Below are 13,246 nucleotides of genomic sequence, written 5' to 3' on the forward strand. Positions count from 1 at the left end.
AGCTAGGACCAAGCCACATGGCTAGTAAATATTTGAGTGAGTGAATGAATCTTGGAATAAGGCCAGCGGAAAAGGGGCTAAAGCTGCATGTGTTGAGAGCAATGTGTGGCCCACCCTCAGCGAGTTTTCTTTGCCAGTGAGTGACTCATTCCTGCAAAGGCACTGTGGACGCCAGTTCTCCCTGCTGCACACAATTTTAATGTCACGGTGCTTCCTCGTTGTTCTCCTTACGCTTCTTTGCCCCTTAAGCCCCTTAGCAGGCATCAGTATCAAATTCCAAGTGGGCTTGAGGGAGTAGAGAGGCAGCCTCAGGCACGTGAGGAGTGGGGAGATGAAGCTTTATACCCCAGATGTCCACCTGTAAGGATAGGGCAGGGAGGGTTTTAGAGAAATGAAGGACTGGTTCAAGGCACGGTCTTTTGCCTCAAGCCACATTAGCATTAACTTAGCATAATATGGACCAGTTGTTCTCAAACTTGTCTGCACATCAGTGTCACCTGGGCAGCTTCAAAAATACTGTTGGTTGTCCAACCCCTAGAGATGTTGATATAATTGGTTTTTGGTATGTCCTGGACGTCAGAATTTCTAAATGTTTCTTTGGTAATTCTTTTATGCACTGAACATTGAGAACCACTGATAGAGATAATTGGGTAGATTATAGCTATTTATGTTAACATTTCCAAAGTAATTTAATGTTTCCTTCTTGGTAATTTAATATTTCTTAACAATTGTAGTATAAATAGTACAATTAGTATTTATAACGGTTCAAATTTATAATTGCTATATTTTAATGTCTAACTTTTTAGTAAATGAGTAAACCTCATTTTCTTCATTTCTACTCCCTCTTGACCTTGAAACTCAGATGAAATATCATAGAGAAGCAGCTGACCATTCTTCATGTTGGAGGAAGTTGAAAGGAAACCATTTTTTAGATAGCATACCCACAAAGATACAAAATTAGAACTTTCCTCTTGGTTCCTGTCCTGCCTCTCCTGTTTCCAATACTCACATACTTTGAATTCTTGGTGCCTCAGAGAAAAAGTAGCAGGAGCTCCCAGGGTCCCAAATAGTCCTTCTAAGAGGCTCATTGTTACTTACAGGCTTTTCATTTTATTACTGAGAGTTTGTTTGTTATGAATATGCTAGTCAAGAAGGAGAAGTGAAAGGACTTTTGAATGCCTTCTTATCATCTTCCCCCTTCCATGGCCTCCTCTGCTCGCTCCCACAAGCTTTTTGTTTCTTGTCATATGTTTCCAAATATTACTGACACAAGGTCTTGATCACCTGTGAGAACGGTCTTGCTCGTGACTGGTGGTTGGAATGCTTTTTGGCATTATTTTAAATCTGAGAGCCAGAAACATGGGCCTTGTTCATTCCATGGCACTGTACATCCAGCAGCGAATTTCTTCTTTTTTTAAAACAATCAGTTTATGAAAGCTCGGGATCCAGTGGCTTCCTCCCCTAAGAGGAAAGCACTGCTGTAGGATGGCTGCTCTTGGCAGAGACAATAGCTTTCAAGAGAGGAATATAATCGTTTTGAGCTGCAGAATTTTAGGTCACTATATTCTTTTTCATTTCAAGAGGGCATGTTAGAATCAGAAGAGATTGTCAAGATGATATAGATAGTGTAAGCTTCCCACTCTTTTTTTTCTGTTTAATAAACTTAAGGCTCAGGGCCGTTCTTTAATTCGTCAGTTGATCATTGTTTATGGAATGCCCCAAGTCCACCGCTCTTGGAGGTGCTGCTGGGTGTGGGGAATGAGGAAGTGAAATGATTGGCCCAAGAAGACAAGTGAAGTGATGGCAGAACCAGAACTACAAGGCGAATCTCTATCTATTTCCTGAGGTATTACTTTATAAAAAATTTCCAGTCTTGATTTTTTTATAGTTATATCCTATAATGGATTAAGAGGGTAGTCAATAAATGTTTATATAAAATTTATGTTTTAACATAATTGATCATATATATGCTGTCAAGTCTAGGAAATTTGATTTAAAATAATATCTAATAACCATTTGGTTGATAGGTTAAATTCTTAATTTCTAAAAGTTATTTTCTTTATGGTGATAAAAAAGTGCTTTTTGGTTTTTCTGAATTACCTAAGTTTAAGAAAATACTCCCAAACAGTGGAGTTTTGGGTCAGTCCAAGTACTGGGCCTCGTGATTTATGTCCCTTTTACTGCTGAAAATTTTTAGCAAACTTGAAAGCTGGACAAGAGACTTAGAGGCCCCCTTGTCTGAGTTAATTTGACAGATGAGGAAATTGAGGCCAGGGAAGGCTATTATTCGCTGAGCTTCACAGAGCTAGTTCAAAGCCAAGTCAGAGACTTAGAAGTCAAATTTTTTGACTTCACATTCAGTACAGTTTTACTTTTGTGGAGAATAAAGACTGTAGGCAGGATTTGCACCACACACGTGCACATGCACGCACACTCTCACACGTTCTTCATGACAAATCTGTTTTCAAAAGTGGGGGTTATTACTCATGCATTGTCTTAGGTTGGCTTTTTCACAAAACTGGCCTGAGACAAGGATTGGAGAGCAAATAGCTAACTTGGGAGGTGGTCCCAGGAAGCACCAGTGGCGGGGACGGGGAGTGAGATAAGGAAGGAAATGCAGCCAGTATAGGGTGTGCTGACAAGCTGATTCCATCATGGACAACTAACTGAGGCTCCTGTCTGCTGGAGCACTGTCTTTTGGAGACTGTAGATTATGCTTCAGAGTAGTCCACTGGAGGGGTGAGGAACTGGGCTATTTATTTACCAACTTCTGTGTCACTGTTTGAGGGCTTTTCCTGGAGGCCTTATTCCTAGGCACTTGTTGCTGGAAAGCCCACAGTCAGAGTCTCAGTTCCTAGAATAGGGCCTGCTCAGTGTGCTTGGGAACTGAGTACAGAGGGAATGTGCAGGGATACCTCCCACATGCTCGGAAAGACATGGAAATGGGTGTAAGTGGAGCCTTCCTACACACAGTGCGATTCTGTGTCTTGGCTCTTTCTTATTATTTCCATCTGTGCGCCCAGTGCTATAGTATGGGAAGGATGGGGCTGAGAGATTGGTACTGATTATGATATCATCGATGTGACCCCCTCCATATCCACTCTCCACTTTCTCCAGCCTGCTCTTGTCCTGCAGGTTGGGCGTTAAATGCTGCATTGGTGGGCTTCCTTGACCTCTGGCTTCTGGTTGGATTCAGGCAGTGGGAGCTGTAGCAGGAGATTGGATGGAGGAGGACCATGAAGTCAGCTTGTTTATTCCCCCAGGTCTCTCCTTGCCACAAAGGCTGGTGATTGTCTCTGTCGCCCTCCTGGAGGCCACAGAGTCTGTCAGGTGACCTGCTTCTGTAACTACAGCACTTTTTCTGGGTTCCCCTCGCTCTGTCCTTTTGTCCCTTCAGGCCTAGGGCACTTCAGATTCCCTGGTTGTCTGCCCTAAACCTTGCCCACACCTGGTAAATAAATAATCCCCTATTAAACACCCTCAGTGGTCTCATGTGAGTGTTCCATCTACTTCCTGCTGGAACCCTAGCTGAAACGCCATCTTTGAGGAGCCTAGATGACAGAATGGGATGAGATGAGATAGCTAGAAACGATATGAAGATATAAGATAATGAAGTATAAATTGTCCTTGAGCCCAGAGGACACTCAGCATGTAGGATGCATTAACAAAAGAAGGGGTCTGCTTCTTAAAGAAGACATATTTGGAAGGGTGCCTTAGATTGTGATGTATATTTGGTCTGCTCCATGGGTAGCTCTGTTTGAATAGTGAATTGAAAATTAGAAGCTCTACCTTATTATGACCATGTATACAGTTAATTATAATGTATTTGACTCTGTAAGATGGATAATATGTAATTCACAGAAACAGAAGAGTGAAGTGGATCTATCCATCTGGAAATTTCAGAGATTTTTCTCATGTATTCTAATATTAGATAAGTAAGTCTTTTCCTCTTAATTCCTTATATTTCTCATCCCTCTAGTGGGTTATAATCCATTTTTTTGAGAGTTTTAAGAAAAGCTGGTGTGAAAGGCATTTCAGGCTGCTTAGAATAAGACACTATAGCAACAGAAAGCACTCATTCTGTACATATTTACAGAAGGCCCCTTGTGAGTCATGCACTTTGCTAGTAAGCTCCATGGAGTCAATAATGAATAGTATTTGATCACTGCTTTCAAAGAAAGCACAATGTAGGTGGGAAAACAGAAGTTCAAACAAATAATTACGATAAATATTTTAAGTATTATAGGTATATACAGAGTATTATGTGAATCTAAATAAGGGTGTAGTTAAGTCTGTCAAGAAAAGGCAGAGAGGTTGGTGAGTGTCAGATAATGCTTCATAGAACAAGTGACATTGAGTTGATTCTTGAAGGGTGATAGTGAGCTTACCAGGGAGAGAAGGGGGGGAATGGTATGAAAGAAGGTGTGGAATTTCCTGGTGGGTTGGAGAAGCAGCAAAGAGGCATATGATTATTTGGCCAAAATGCTGGTGGCCTTTGGAGGAGTGCCTGGACTTGAGGCCAAGGGATAGAATAGTTATCTAATCTTTAATACTCATCACTTAAAATGGACAGTACATATACTCTAAAAATATTAGGAATGAAGACAAAACAAAACAATGTCTTTAAGACTCTTTAGACATATAACATATTACTAGACCTCATGGAGCACATGTTCTAAATACTGAGCAATGCATGTTTTTAATTCAAGAGCATCTCAAAGTAGGGAGATAGACTTTGGTATCTTCTATCAATATGTACCTTTGCTCAGATTCGTGTGCACTTACACCAAATTTATCACTATCGAAGTACCTTGTTTCACTTTAGAATTAGCTAAAATATGGAAATATGATGAGTTGTTTGGAAATATGGTGGATTGCCTTTTTAATTACTAATGATTAAGTTAGCTTCCATAGTTCACAATCATCTGTTTAGTGGAACATATCTGACACTCCTACCGTAAGAGATACTTGAGCCTTATTCCTTCTAATTACCCTAGTCCCTAAAACTTTAGAGATCAGTAAGCTTGATACCCTAAGGCAGGTAATTGGTGAAGACTGTCTTATCAATACCACAGTTGTAGACACAGTGAATTTCTGAGCGCTATTTACTATGTTGGACACTGGTAAACAAGAATTCCTCTGCAGAGGCAGGAGCAAAATGGTCACTGTAATACGTGGGTATTAGTCAAAGCCTTTCTGAACAAAAAGCCCTTAAGCTGGTCATGCTTAAGGCCATTTTATTGTTAAGAAACTGAAGTTCATGAATTACAGACACGGGAACAAAGTCCAGTCGAGCGTGGTGGATCTAGAGTGAGAAAGTCCAGAATTAAGCTTGGACTCCCTGCCGCGCAGGGGCTGCATCTCTGCGTTTCTTTGCATATCTGCTTCATTCTTTCCTAATCTTATTTGCTACCTTGTTCTACTTCTGTTTTAGTTATCTCTTGTTTTGTAACAAAGTACCCCAAAATTTATTGGCTTAAAGCGATAACCACCGTTTAATATCCCTCAGGAATCTGTGGGCTGATTGGGCTCAGCTGGGCAGTTCTTCTGCTCCACATGGTGTTGGCTGTGGCTGCAGTTATCTGGGGGTTCAAATGAGCTGGAATACTCAAGATGCCTCTCTCACATGGCAGTCAATTGATGCTGGCTGCAGGATGGGAGTTCAGCTAGGATGTCAACTGGAGCACCTCAGTTCTCGTCTCTGTAGCCCCTGTCCACGCGGCCTGGGCTTCTCACAACACAGGGGCTGGGTTTCAAGAGGGAGCATTACAAAGGTGCAAAAGCAGAAGTTGCCAGTGCCCTTAAGGCTAGGACTCAGCAATCCTGGATGATCACTCTCACGGAATTCTCTTGGTCAAAGCAGTCACAGAGCCAGCTTCCTAGAGAAGGGAAATAGACTTGACCTCTCAGTGGGAAGAGGGACAAGCAGTTTACAGCTACATTTATTTTTTGCACATGGCTCAATATGACCAACATGTCCCTCAGCCCCCAGCATTCATGGAAACTTTTTCGTTCAGTGTTCATCACCAATTGGCTGTGTCTTAAGAGCTCCCAAATTCAGATGCTCCCGAGAGACACTCATATTGATTCTAGCTGTCCATTCATCTGTGGTTGAGAGGGCCACGTCTTGTGCTACTAAGGATTTTCTTTGAGGGGCTTAGATGGGATGGGTTATCTCAAAGGAACTGTGGTCAGAGTAGGCAATGGCAGATGAGTAGAGAACATCAGTACACTGAGGATTTGGAGGGACTCGCAGGGCCTGCCCATTCCTTTGAGGCTAGAGATTTCTTTCCTTTCCAGGTTCCACAAAGCTCTGCTTGACCTGCTTTCTGCCTTCTCAGTTCTTCTTGAGCCATTCTCTCCCTGCTTTGCTTTTTTTTTTTAAAGTTACTCCAGTGCACCACTGTCCCTCCTGCTCCTGTGTCCTTTCATGTCCCTGTGACAAGAGGCTCTCTTCTCTTTTGCCTTAACTTCTAGCTTACTCTTCAGATCTCAGCTCAAGTGTCACTTCCTCAGGGGAGCATGGAACCCTCTGGATTAAGTCTCATCCCCTGTTCCATCTCCGTTTCCTTCATTGCACTAATGACAGTTTGTAATTATATACCTGTGTGGCTACTTGATCACTGTCTGCCTCCTCTGTAAGCTCTAGAAGGCAAAGGAACGTATCTGTCTTCCTCAGGGTGTCAGTGGCTGTACATGTCTCATGTTAGGTACTGGCAAATGTTTGTTGTTTGCATGAATTGAAAATTGGAGGTAGTTGCCTTGAAGAAGTAAGGATTAAGAGAAGAGAATCTTTATCCTGAGAGAAGTTAAGACTAGCGTGTTTCGGGGACTACAAGGACATAATTTCTCAGGGATCCTCCCTGCAATGGTGTTTTCTGAGTCAATGAAGTTCTATCATTAAGAACATACTGGTGGAGGGGCTGGCCACATAGCCTGGTGGTTAAGTTCAGCGTGCTCTGCTTCAGTGGCCCGGCTTCGTGGGTTCGGATCCTGGGCACAGACCTACACCACTTATCAGCCATGCTGTGGGGGTGACCCACATACAAAATAGAGGAAGATTGGTACAGATGTTAGGTCAGAGCTGATCTTTCTCAAGCAAAAAAAAAGAGGAAGATTAGCAACAGATGTTAGCTCATGGTGAATCTTCCTCAGCCAAAAAAAAAAAGAATATACTGGTGGAGGCTGCGTGGTAGTTCTGAGATATAGCAGAAATTCCTGCCTAGAAATAGACCATAAGTGCCTGATTAAAAGCCAACTTCTTTTTCTTTTTGCTTCCACTGCCATGTGGCCCCAGTTCTATACTCAGAGACCTCAGTGATGGCCAAATTTTGTGACTTTGGGGCCAGAACTGCTCATTCCATTCCTGTTTACTCTCCCATGAAAGCCAGTATCTAATTTGACTGTAAGTCAAAGAATGATTAGATTACATCTTGGGATATGATGTGCCTTTAGCATAATCTCCATGAGATAACCCCAACCATAACATTTTGTCCAGTTCTTCTGTGGCATGCTATCTAAAAACAAAGTTAGTGGAAGAATCAAAATGGCAGGAAAGAAATAGAAAGATAGAAGAAGAGATAACTGAGACTATTTTATTCAAAGATTCTGTATCCTTTGAATTCTAAGGGTTTTCAATTCTCCACTTTGAGAGATTGAGATTAAGGTGGAGGGTAATATTGTTTAAGTTAATTTATTTCACTGAAATAATTTAATTCAGTAAATACATATTGAATACTCTATATGTCTCTCAATGGAGGGTGTAAAAATGAATACAAGTTGGTATGTGACCTTGAAGTGTACACCTATGCAGGTAATATGGCATGCACCTGTGACATGAGATCCTAATGAAAGGGTCATATAAAGAGGGCCATACTAGGACCTGAATAGAGGCTGGAGTAGTTAGGGGTGTTTTTATAGAGGGGGCAGAATTTGAGCTAGTCTGCAAGGATGAGTAGCTTCAGGAAAGGTTGCTCATAAGGTCGAGTAGGGGGCAATTATAGACTGGAAAAGCCCCATGTGTGAAAGTTAAAGTAAGAGAATGAGCAGGAATACCCTTTCACACTCCAGAGGCAGTATGGATGCCTGCGGGGTAGGGGTGAGAGGTTAGAGAATGGAGGGCTATGGAGAGACCTATAGCCATCAGGTGAGACCCTTGGAGGCCAGCGTGCAGGGACTGAATGTTTGCAGACAGGGGAGGTCACATCATGAAATCTGTACTTTCAGAACATTATTTTGGTGACAGTTGGCAAGGTGGTTTTGATGAGGGAGAGGTTGGAGCCAGTGAGGCTGCCTGGGAGACTGCAGTGTGGGTACCAGGGGTGGCAATAGAAACTGAGAGGGAGAGAAGTGCACAAAATAGAGTTCAGAGGAAGAAGAGGTAGAGTTTCACGTCTGATTCATAGTGGGGAAGACAGAGAAGGAAGAAACAAAGGGATATTGAACCTGGATGAGTGGGAAATTAGTTCTGTGATCATGAACACCCAAGTTGAGAATGAGTGGTCAGGCTAAGGTTGAGTGGACTAGAAGAGCGATATATCTTAGGAGCAATGGCAGATAACCATGGATCAGTTGAAAGATAAACGCTGGAGATGTAATTTAGTGCATCGTCAGGACCTGTTGGATTCAATAAACCCAGTGAATGCAAATTTGAAGTTTTACTGGGCATTTTAAGTAGGAAAATAAAAATAGAACCTCTACATTCAAATACTGACATTTAGTTCATTAGTAAATTCAATTTGTTTTACATTCAAAACATATCCCAAATTGAACCAGTTTGTATTACCTTCATCACTACCTTCTGGTCCAATCACCATCCTCCTTCAGCTGGATTCTGCCATAGCCTTCTAGCTGGTCTCCCTGCTTATGTCCTCGCCCACCTACAGTCTGTTCTCAACACAGCAGCTTGAGCGATCCTTTTAATAAAAGTCAGACCATGTCGTTCTGCTCCTAGCCTGTAATGGCTTCCTACCTCATTTGGAGCATAAGCTGAAGCCCTTCAGGGGCCTTCAGGGCCTGGCACGATCCCTTCCTTTTGCTCTCTGACTTCATCTGTTACTGCTCTCCCTTGTTCACTCCAGGCTCGCCACCCTTGCCAGCTGCTGTGCTCACATGCTAGGCATGCCTCCCGCCAGGGCCTCAGCGTGTTCTGCCTTTCCCTGGAAAGCTCTTCTTCCCAGCATCTGTAGGACTTGGTCCCTCACCTTCTTCAAACCTTTGCCAGTTGGGGCCTTCCTTTACCCTCCTGTTTAACACTGCCAACCCCCGGTCTTATGCTCCTGTCTTCTTTCCTTACGTTAGACTTTTTCCTCATAGCCTTTAGTAAATATCTTCTACTATCCAGACCGTTTACTTATTTGTGTGATGTCAGTCTACCTCTCCTGAAGGGAAGTTCCACGAGAGCCAGGATTTCTGTCTATACCATTCACCGTGGATCCTCAGGGCCTGGAACAGTGCCAGGTCCTCAGTAATCATCTGTTGAGTGAATGGACAGCTTCTGTTAGACGTTTTTGAGTGGAATTGTGACTTCCTTGAGATCAGCTGTCAATAATTTTAATCTTTATATCCAGAGATAGCCTGAAATATAAAATCCTAACATTTCACATTATCTAATTCCAGAAATTTCCATTGCTAAATGGAACATTTAGAAAGTGATGGGGGGAGGGCTGTGGAAGAATAGTTTTGCTTCCTTTAGCTGAGCGTCCACTTTGGGCTTCAGAATTCACATAGCAGTTTGGCAATTCTTTCATTATTACTATGATTATTAATTGGATGCTATTGAAAAATTTGGCCCCTAAACTCTCAGCTCTTTTAGGAGGTTATACTGTACAGAGTGCAGAAATTGCTGGGGCTGACTGTAACTATTCATGGCCAATTAAGGAACAGCATTGGCAAGAAACACAGGGTGTATTCAGTTGTGCCTTTTGGGAGTCCTGGTGGCGATGGTTCATGGTCTCTGGGAAATAGCTGCCTGGGTTCCTTTCCGCAAAAGGGATTTTGATTTGGTTACCTGGTGGGTGCTTTTTATAAATAAAGAGAATAAACAACCTCGAGGGATTTAACTTTGTAAGGGAGTTAGAGAATAAGAAGAACAAAGTGAAGAAATTACTCCGTATTTGGGAGCATTTACATGAGAAGTCCCTCTGAAGTTTGCTTTTTGTTTTATTTGGTATCACTTTCATCTCTTCCCAGGGGATGCAGATGTCTTTTGAAAGAATGCATGCAGAAAAACAGGCTGTAGGAGGCAGAAATGAATTCTTGCAAGTTTAACAAGTTTCCAAAGAACAGAGCTGCTCCAAGAAGCTGGGCTGTTACCACATCTTTAAGGTTGAGATTTGGGAGAACCAACTATGGTGTTCCCCACTGCCGCCATGGATGTGGTTTATTGATGACACAACTAAATGGCCAGTTTCTTATTTATATTTTTAAGTGGGGCTTTTTAAGGGAGTTCAGACAGTAGGGAAGTATGGCACAAAGGAACCTGAAAAACATCAGCAGCAGATTATGCTTTTGCTTAACTTTAATCCATAGAAAATTGTTTTGGATTTTTCTAGCTCATGATAATACTGTGCAGCCCTTGTTTTCAAATAGAGTGTCTATAAGGGGTCAAAAGAAAGTTCAAACAAAATTAAGGCTCAGAGAACAAGGCTGTACACACACACAGCCAAAAGATCATCTATGTGACATTCTCTCAGGCTGCTGCCTGGTGTCAGCTGGCAGGATGTTTAAATCAATGGGAGAGCTATTATCCTAGCTCTGCCTAGAAGTGCCAGAGGTATATTGGGTGTTTGGTGTGGGGTCAAAAGGCATGTGAAGAGAAACATCAGAGATGAGGCTTATTTGGTTTTAAAATGTCTTATCTGTGTTTGCACTCATTTCTGTCCCCATTAAAGAGGACAACTCATGGGTAACCAAGATAGTGAACTTAGTGTCCAGGGTGAAAGTGAATGAGAAACAAAAATATTTCTCTGGTGAGTTTTGTGATAGGAAGCAGGAAATTTGACCCCATAGAACTCTGAAGAAAGCTCTTCCTACATCTTTGCTACATTGAAGAGATCACATTCAGTTCTTGGAGTGAATCCTTCACTTTCAACAAATGAGTTAAAATGTTTATCTTCGAAAAATAAAAGATGTATCTTCAGCAGATTTTCTCTGATGAGGGAAAGAAAGACACTACTGTGTCCTACTTTTTTTTCTGATTGTCTTTTATGTTTTTGACAAGTGCCCTCGCTTCAAAAAGTGTGGGTCTACATTAATTCTAAATCCATAGTGATCACTCTTATTCAGCCAATATGATTATCAAGGTTTTTTTTTTCCTTGTCTTCTTTCCTCTGCTGTTGCCTAGTGTTTGTAATTATCTTTTCCTGAGGTTGGGCAGGGGAGAGGATAAGGAGAGAATATACAGCAAAAATCAGTCATGGTTGTATTCAGTGGCCCATCCTCCTTGCTCATGTCTCCATCCATCCGTCCGTCCATCCATTCATCCATCCATTCATCCATCCACACATGAACCCATCCGATACTCATTGATCATCTGCTATGAACCAGGCATTATATTGGACTTTGGATCTAAAATGGAATAAGCTAGAATCCCTCCCATGAAAGAGTCTAGACCAAATGATAGGCATTTATAGTGGAAAAATGTTAAAATCAGGTAAATTCTGTCATGGGAGGGTCTTGCAACCTGTTCTTGAGGGTTTCAGGGGAAGTTTCCAGGAAGAAGTACTGTCTCAACTGATGCCTGAAAGGTGAATTGAAATTAGGTGGATGAACTCTGTGTGTTTGGGCTTGGGTGTGGTTAAGAGGTGGGGAGGAGTTTCCAGCAGAAGAAATTCCGTGTTCTAATTTAGAGGTCACATTTTATGTGAGGGTTGTGTTTCTGAATTCCTTGCAGATTCAGAACTCCCATAATTCAAGGCCTTTATATAATGTAATGTACCAAATACCAATTTACCTCAATTAAAAAAATTGGTTTTTTAAAACCAAAAAAAAAAATATTTCTAACAAAAGATCAAAAGATGGTGGGTATTTCTGTTTCTCAGCTAATATGGCGCCACCCTGTGGCCACTCTGTAAACAGAGTTTAGAGTACCTTTGGCACAGCCAACTTGGACACTATATAAGTTCTTGAAGAATTTTAATATTTTGGGTGGCTTTAACATTGATTCAAATTAATGTGAGACCATATTAATACTTTTATGTCATATTATTTCAAAGCTGCATAATTCAAGTTCACATCAGATAGGACCAGACTCTGGAGAGTTTCAGAGCACTAGCTCATGCCCATTTGATGGACTTGAAGGTGGTCAGCATGGATAGCAGGTACCCCTGAGAGTGGGAGTAGGCTAGGAAGGAGATAGAGGGGAGGAAGAGTGGCGGGAGAGGAAATGGATAAGGAATCAGGGCCCTGGTGAACCATGGAAATAAGATGGCAATAGGGAGCCTCTGAAGAATGTTGAGGAGGGAATGGCAAGGTCAGCATTAGGCTTTTGCTAAAGTTTTAATGGAAGAGAAAGTTGAAATTAGACTAAGGCTATGTATGGATTTCAGATATTTGTGGAACATTCCCCTTCGCTTCTAATTAGACTTTTGTTATAAACAATATAAGCTTTTGTGATTTCAGTACTTTTAAGGTTTTAGTTTTGTTTATTTTGTTTGTTTGTTTTTGAAGGGTCCGTTAACTATCTTGGAAGAGACAATAAAATACGTGGCCTAACCAGCAAGAAGGTTGGATAGAGGCTCAATCCAGACTTGGGATCTAAGATTGGGGGGGAATTTGATTAGCAAATCATACTTGGGGTCTGTGGTAAAATAGGTTGGGGGAAAACATGAGCTAGGCAAAGTTAAATAGATTTCTCTACTGGGGAACTTCTTAGAGCCTTAAAAGCATTGATGTGTGTTGTGAACCTCTAAGATAAATTTAAGGCAGGCAGTGTGTCCCAAACTTGTTTCAGCACTAAGGAACCTTTGTTCTGGAAATAGTCATTATAGTCTGGCTGAGGGCTAGTAGTCCAAGGAATGGGTATCAGTTATCTATTGTCACTATAATGCTGTGTAACAAGCAACCACAAAACCTCGATGGAATACAATAATAAAAGCTTACTTAGCTTACAAGTTTGGGGGGTTCATCTGATCTTGATCTGGGCTTGCTGATTTTAGCTGATCTCACTCATGTGTCTGTGGTCAGCTGTGGGTTGGGCAGGCAGCTCTTCTGATCTTAGCTGGGTTTGCTCCCATGTCTGGGGGCT

The 13,246-nt window shown here is 41.8% G+C and overlaps 1 protein-coding gene across 7 annotated transcripts in view; it reads left to right on the forward strand.

Annotated features, from left to right (window-relative positions):
• Positions 1 to 13,246, forward strand: part of PLCB4 (phospholipase C beta 4) — a 396,094-nt gene that overhangs the window by 63,320 nt on the left and 319,528 nt on the right. The window lies entirely within an intron of this gene.

Source organism: Diceros bicornis, chromosome 19, assembly GCF_020826845.1.
Source record: "Diceros bicornis minor isolate mBicDic1 chromosome 19, mDicBic1.mat.cur, whole genome shotgun sequence".
NCBI lineage: Eukaryota > Metazoa > Chordata > Mammalia > Perissodactyla > Rhinocerotidae > Diceros > Diceros bicornis.